The sequence below is a fragment of the Cricetulus griseus genome, chromosome 6 (genome assembly GCF_003668045.3).
Source record: "Cricetulus griseus strain 17A/GY chromosome 6, alternate assembly CriGri-PICRH-1.0, whole genome shotgun sequence".
Lineage (NCBI taxonomy): Eukaryota > Metazoa > Chordata > Mammalia > Rodentia > Cricetidae > Cricetulus > Cricetulus griseus.
Window position 1 is genome coordinate 45916256 of NC_048599.1, and position 8056 is coordinate 45924311.

The 8056-nt window shown below is 44.3% G+C and overlaps 1 pseudogene; it reads left to right on the forward strand.

Moving 5' to 3' along the window:
* The first annotated feature begins 462 nt into the window (after nucleotides 1-462).
* On the forward strand, nucleotides 463-1586 carry LOC113835886 (annotated as a pseudogene).
* The last annotated feature ends 6470 nt before the right edge of the window (nucleotides 1587-8056 follow it).

Here is an 8056-nt window from a genome sequence, read left to right on the forward strand (position 1 = left end):
TCTCAGTGAGCTAGCCAGGGTCATTGAGCTTATAGCCCACCCAGACTGCAGAAGCATGAAGGCAGTGCCTCTCCTTCAGGGCTTCTCTGTGCCTCTACGATGACACAGCTGTGCCCTTGCCAACATACTCTATAAACAACACAACCAAAACCTGGCAGGGTGAGAATTTTAGAAACTGGGAAACTGTAGACAAAATATTTTCAGCCAAGGGCTGATGCTTCCCCATCAACAGCATCATGCTGACAACCGCTGTCTCCAGGCATGTACTCTGAGGTCCAAAAGCAAAGACCAGGAGCTAAGGATTTGAGGACCATGGCAGACAGCAAGTCAGAGAGTTTTCGAAACGGCCCCACAATCAGTCTCTGCTCTTGCACATTTGACTGCCTGGGCTCCCGGCGACTGCCACTCATCATCTCTAAATCTAGAACAGCTTGGTGAGGCGTCACTGTTCTATCTAAGCTAATGAGAGAATACACTGTTCTTTCCTGGATCAAAGAGAAGCACCTTGCATTTTGCACCTACCAGATCTTCAGGCCCACGTTTATGGATGGCCGGAGGGTAGGTGACATCTTGCTCACTGACCTGTGAGGGAGATTACCACTCATTACACTTTCAGGGCTGTGAGAAGGAGACTCTTGCAAGTGTAGTGGGCTAAGACTTTCTGGCTCACTAACAGTGTGGGTGTATTTTTATGGTGTTTTCCTGGATTAATCGACTCTTTGACAGGATGGGATACAATCTGACAGAGCTAGCCAGTTCAGCCAAGCAGGTGTAAGCTTTTGAGCATTTTGTGGCAGGAGTAGAAGTTAGTGATGAGTGGAAATGGGCCAGGGGGGACCTCACTGGGGCCATAGCAGCCAGCAGTTGGAACCCCACCCCTGCTAGAGGTCAGAGGAGTGCAGGAATGCCAGCTAGAGAATCTGCCTCCTCACACCATCAGCCTGGTGTACAAGGAGGAGATGACACCGACTTCTGACCCACCTGGTGGCAATAAGGTCTTCCCCAAAGAGGAGGTCCTCACTGACCTACAGGGCACCATTCAGGGCCCTGAGGAGAATCCCTATGCCACAGGTCTGTTTAGTACAAGGCTCCTACTAGGCAAGGACTTCCCTGCCTCCTCACCCAAAGCCTACTCTCTAAGACCGTCCACGCAAATGTGGGCACCAATGGTGAGATTTGTGCCAATGTGTTCAAGAGGAACTTGACAACTGAGGTGGGCATCTGACATGTGCTTCTGACCAAGTGCCTACTGATACTCCCTAACCCAGAGCATGCACTCAAGGAGGAGGGTGCTGTTTTTGGAGAACTATGAAGAGTAGGTTACCTGGGGCCCATCTGGTATGCAAGCAACATCAGCAGCTGGAGGGCTGAGGCTACCTGGGATCTCAGCATGGCACTATAGCTTCCTCCACTGACCCTATGACCCCAGGGGTCTAGGAGGAGCCAGGGATCCCAGGGTGAAGAAGCATGCAGCTAGCAAGATAATTAAGCAGCCAGAGGCCAGCAGTGAGGAGACTCTTGTCCTTCCTTCCTCCCTTCTGTTCTGTCCTCTCCCACGGCGTCTAAGTTATTTAATTTACAGCTAGGGCAGGGGAAGAGGAGCACCAGAACCTGGATTTGTTTCTCTAAATAAAGCTGGAAAGGAAAATAAGCAAAAAGGACAAAGCTAGCTTGTAAAACAGAGAGGAGACTAGAAAATGAGCTTCAGCATGGAGGGAGCCAAAAGCAGGTCTCTGATTGGCTGGTCTCCCTTCAGATCAGCTTTCTCTTAGGAACCTGCCCCTCCTGCAGACACTACCCAGAGTCCCCTCTGTCTGATACAAGACTTTAGGCAGAAAGAACCTGAAAGACTCAGTTTAGATCAGATGTGCAGCGTGGGTCAGCCAGCTCTGAGGACAAGCAAGGCTTGTCTATCCTGAGAGAAGGGAACAAGAGGCACAGCACTGTCCAGGCTGGTTCCCCCAGGGGAAGATTTGGGTCAGGAATTTGAGTACTTGTTTGTCTGGGAAGAAACATGTGTTGGTTAATCGTGACTGTCAACTTGATGGGATTTAGATCCACCATGGAAACAAATCTCAAAGCACATCTGGGGAGACAATCTAAATCAGGCCAACTGAGGTGAGCAGACCCACTGTAAACGTGGGTAGTGCCATTCTGTGGGTTGTGCCGTTCTGTGGGTTGGAATCTCAGACTGAATAATATGGGGAAGATGAGCACACACATGTATCCCCACTTCCTGCCTGGATGCAAAGTGACCAACTGCTGCCTACTCCTACCACCTGCCATGAGGGACTGCACCCTTCAACTATGAGCCAAAATAAACCCCATCTTGTGTAAGTGGCTTTGTCGGGTATTTTATCACAGCAACAAGACAAATCACTAAAACAATGCACAATCCAGCCTTACCATCTTCATTCCTCTTGATTACTGGCTGCCAGTCTTTATATGCCAAGTCAAGGAAGGCAAGGAAGCCTGATATATCAGCCCTTGCTGGCCAGCCTCCCTGTAGCAAATGAATCCAAAGGCAAATGGAAGGCATCTCTTGAATCCTTAGTAGAAGGAAGCACCAGCAGCTGCAAAGAGCAAGGAAATGGGTGAACCCTCAGAACCACCAGAGGGAGGCTGCTGCTTTGTTGACACTCTGGCTTCAGCCCAGCAAAACTGCTGCTGAACTTCTGGCCTCCAAGTATATTGAAGTAAAAGGCAAGCAGTTCCTGGCCCAGAATACTCCAGTGAAAGTGTCTGACTGGCAGCATGATCACTACTGGTATGAGGGAAACTTCACAACTCTATTTCCAGAGTGGGATGGTCTAAGAGACACTGCTATATTTTACCTTCCTTTTGCATCTGTGTTTTTGGCTGGCTTACTTTTTGGGTTTGGAATATGAAATGAGAATGTATTTGTCAGAGTCAGAAATTCATATTCTGGCATCTCAGGGATAAGGCCAGTAAAAGGATAACATCAAAGAGCTGAAGAAAACTAGCAAGTGTTCAGAAGCACCAGCGAGCTTGCCCGGCAGCTCTATCTTCTTGCATGCACACATGCATAGTAAATAAGGAAGCATGAAAAGCTGTGCTGTACTGTCTGTTCCTGGTTCACATGAGGGAAGGATGCCCACACCCATACAGATAAACACTTGTTCAAGAAAGAAACTATCTATTCAGCTCAAGCCAGATCTTCATTGGTTTTTTTCTTTTCAAGTCTAAGTTATTAGCTCACGATGAAGCTTCCTAGCAGAATTTGTAATTCTTTTCCTCTACCTTGGTTGCTTTTAGTGAAATGAAGATACTCAACAGCAATCATGAGAGTCTTCAATAATATATTGTATAAAACATTACGCACTATATGAGTTATAATAGCAACAATAGGGGCTAGAGAGATGGCTCAGAGTTAGGAGCACTGGCTGCTCTTCCAATGACCTGGGGTCTATTCCCATTGCCACCATGCTGGATCACAGTTGTCTGTTAGTCTAGTCCAGGAGATCCAGTGGCCTCTTCTGGCTTCCATGGAAACTTCAGGCATATAGAACACTGGCATAAATTCAGGCAAACACCCATACGGACAAAAATTATAGTAACCAAGTAATAACATTACCAATTATTTGACTTTGTTTTCTAGATGATGTTGATGGACACTTGAACTTTATGTACAACATGCTTTCAGAAGTTATTTCTAAACAATTTAGGGGAAATAAATCTTATTTTAAGTATTCCATAAGAAATCTATTATTAGAAATCTTGTAATAAGCTGGGCATACTCATACATACTTTTAGTCCCAGTACTCGGGAGGCAAAGACAGGATCTTTGTGAGTTCCAGGCCAGCCTAGTCTACATAGTGAGTTCCAGTACAGAAAGGGCTATGTAGAGAACCTGTCTCAAAGCAAAACAAAACTTATAATAAATACATGTTAAGTAAAAGAAAACAGAATCTTATTTACATTCTTGACACCAACTTAAAAAATTAATTCATTCCATTAAGATATTTTTATTAAATATTTGGGAATGTTATACATTTTGAAACAAAAAAAAACCTCTAAAAATCAGGAAAACAAGCATCCCAATTTAAAAATGGGACAGGGAACTACACAGAGAATTCTTAAAAGATGAAATACAAATGGCTGAGAAACATGTTTTAATATGCTCAATACCTTTAACAAATAGGGAATTGCAAATTAAAACTACAGTGAGATTTTCCCCGTCAGATTGGCTGATTAAAAATCAACAGCAAAAACAGAGGATGACAAATGCTGGCAAGGATACAGGGAAAGAGGAATACTTATTCACTGTTGATGGGAGTGCAAACTGGTACAGCCACTATGGAAATTGATGTGGAGGTTCCTCAGAAAGCTGTAAATGGATCTGCCACATGATCCAGCCAAGCCTCTCTTGGGCATATACCCAAAGGACTCTATATCCTACCACAGAGAAACTTGTTCATTCGTGTTTTTAACTACTCTATTCACAATAGCCAGGAAATAAAAACAACCTAGATATCCATCAACCGATGAACGGATACTGAAAATGTGGAACGTTTACACAATGCAATATTATTCAGCTATTGAGAAAAAAAGAGATTATGAAATTTGCAGGTAAACAGATGGAGCTGGAAACAATCCTGAGTGGGGTAACCCAAACCCAGGATAATGTTACATGTTTTCTCTCATTTGTGTTTTCTGGCTTTGAATCTTTAGATATGTGTATTCCATTTGGAACAATACTTCACCTGAGCTCCAAGATGGAGGGATCTTTAAAAAGGATTGAAAAAAGTATACATCTAAGGCCACCAAGATGGTTTAGCATGTAAGGGTGCCTATTGCCTGATGGCCTGAGTTTGGTCCCCAGGCCCCACACAGTGGAAGGAGAACCTGCTGTGGTGTGTATAGTTACTTACATACATATACATACCTGCATACAAAATAAAGTGTTATAAAAGCATTAAACTCTCTGATGTTACAGAAAAGAATTCCTAAGGCAATTCATAAAAGCAGGAGCCTGAGCTAGAGCCCCAGCTCAACAACGAGCATCTTTGACAGTCCTGAAAAATGAACTCTACATAGTCCTAGAAGAAAGTCACCATCTCCTCATTCCAAAACCAAATCAAGATCTCTGTCTCTCTTTGTTCAAATCTTCCAATTACTGAAAGATAGGATTCCGAGAAGCCTGAGGAAGTCAGCTGCCTCTCCTACCTGTCCAGTTCCTTCAGTATAGGTAGGAAGCATGTCCCCACCTTCAGTCAGATTTCCAGAAATCTTCAAATCACCATCAAGCTTCTCCTGGGAAGGGATACAGGGGTTCCTTAAACATTGGATGTTTTGAAAAAATAAACAACTTGTAACTTACATATCTAACCTACAGATAAATAGGTAGCAGCAGGCATCCAACTACTAGAATTCAAAAAGGTCAGGTCTCTTCTCTAACCCAAAGGTTAGAAGAGGACCAAGACTGTGACCTCATCTATCTAGCAGGAAGTTGGCATGTTTAGAGTCAAGTCAGTCCCTCTTTGTACGAGGTTCTCACCTTATCTTTCCTAGAGGATTTAAGGGTGACCAACTGCACAAAGCTGCCATCTTTGCCTTGGCAGCTTTTGGTTTTGCTAGTGTCCATTGAGACAGTCTCACATTATAGTCCAGGCTGGCCTTGAACTCGCTGTATCGTAGTTCAGTCTAGCTTTGAACTTGTGGCAATTCTTCTGCCCTCACTCCCAAATTGTGAGATTACAGGCAGGAGTCATCAAGACAGGCTGTGCCTCCCTCTCGTGGTGCTCCTTGTGACTTTTCTTTGACACCACAAAGAGAGTCTGGGTTCATCTGTGCCTCTATCACTCACTTATCACCCCTGCAAAGTCCCTTTTGTCACACAGAGGACCTAAGTCCCTGAGGTATGAATATGGTATGTGTGTGGGGGCATACTTCTGCCTGCCATATTATTATTAGGGTCATTCTGCTGACAGCATGGACACTCCAAACTATGAAGGCAGACCTCTCTCAGTCTACTCATTCACAGGTGGAGTGAAGGAACACTTTACATTATCTAAAGGAGACTGGGTCCTCTGACTGTAGACATTTTCGGGAGGCACAGTGCAGGCAGGAGTGAAGGAACACCTTACATTGTCTGAGAGTGTGGGTCCTCTGATTGGAGACGTTTTCAGGAGGCACAGTGTGGAGGAAGAGCATTTGAACAGTTTGCCAGCAGGACTTGGTCTTTTGAAGTTAAGAACTTAGATATACACGGAGTTGGGTGCTGCCAAAAGCAGAAGAAAGAGGAGGACAGTACAAGGCTGAGAAATGTCTTTGGGCTGGTGCAAGACTGAGTAAAATAATCCATTCGAACAGAAACTTTGGTTCTAGGAGGGGAAGGAATGTTTGCATTAGGGTGACATCATATCCGAGGTGGCTATTGCTGGCTGATTCTTCATGCACTTCTTCCTTTATTGATACTTGGCTTTCTCCTAAGCCTCACTCTGTTAGCCTGAGCAAGCCTCCTTTCCCATTCACGTCTTAACTCCATTTTCCTTGAATTTAGCAAATTCTTGGCATCCAATGAGGACATATGGTTATTGAGGTATATTATCAAAAATCCTTACTTTTCTGGGCTGGTTCTATACTAACAAAAGATTGCTTCATATACTCTCACAGGGTACAGAGAAAAGGGATCTGTTTAAAACTTATTCAAACTGTACAAATAGACACAAAAGGCTAGAGACGTTTTTATTCTTACAGCACTTAAGAAAAATGTAAATGTATTTTATACCCAACGGCGCTCCTCACCTTGCAGTTCCCTGAGGTCGGCACAGTAACACCTGCATCCTTCCTTATCTTAGAAGGAACTGACACTTCTCCCATGCACAGGTGTCAAAGACTTCTGCCTCCCTGAAGTGACTGCGCTATGACCATGGTGGAAGGAACATGATGAGACTTCCAAGGCCACAACATAAAGAAGCATTCCTTTCTTCAGGTTCTCTGGAGAAAGTAATTTCCTGATCCAGCCTCTCATGCCTTGTTAGGAAGGCCAAGGATGCTGTGACCTGCTATCCTGGCCAATAGCCCAGCTGAGTTCTTAGTCAATGGCCAGAAAGCCCTACTAGCAGGGGTCAGGATGCTTAGGTGATGTTTGTCAGTGGATGTTGTTTGAGGCTTCTCAGGTGAGACCAAGGCACCATGCAGTAGGGGTAAACTGTTCTTCTGTGCTCTTTGCAATCTCCTGACCAGTGGGCTGCACAATCACAATAAAATAGTGGTTGTTATAGGAGTTGTTTTGGTGTGGCAACAGTGGCTAGTATTCTGGCATATGTAAGTACTAAAAGATAGAAGAGTTTTTTTATTTTATTTATTATTTTGGACAGAGCCTTAGTAAGTAGCTAGCCCTAAACTTGTAATCAATTCTACTTCCAGCTCCTGAGTGCTGTGATTATAGGCATCTGCCACCATGCCTTGCTTCAGCAGACGTGTGTACCAGGAAGCACAACAACCATAGCAAGATGCCTGAATCATACAGTTTTTCTACCCAATTTCTTTCTGCTTTTTATTAATTGCATTTATTCTTTGACAATTTCATATATTTATATATTGCATTCTAATGGATTCTCTGCAACTGTCTGTTTTACCTCCCTCCCATCTCTGCCATCCCTTTCCCCTTCCAAATCCCATTCTTAAAGTTGTGTCATTCTGTATTGTCTTGTGACTTGCTGCATTTTACCAGGGCTGTCTGTGTGGCTGCGGATATGGAACTATGCACTGGAGCTTGTAGGCTCGCCAGTGCGTACAGAGCCGAGTGCAATGATTCCTCCTCTACCAGAACCTACAATGGCCTATTGTTCAGCAGTAAGGGGTAATGTGCCAGAGCTCCACCCCCACCTGTGGCTGACTATAGTCAGGGTGACTCCTGTGCAAGGCCAGCACAGATAATGTCAGCTGATGTAAGTTCATGTTTTCAATGGCTGTCATGCTCAGAAGACTGCATTTTGCTGACACTAACATTCTTCCACCCCCTCTATCTTGATGCTCACTGAGCCTTACAGGGAGCAGTATAACTATGTCGTTTAGAGTCCTCAACCAT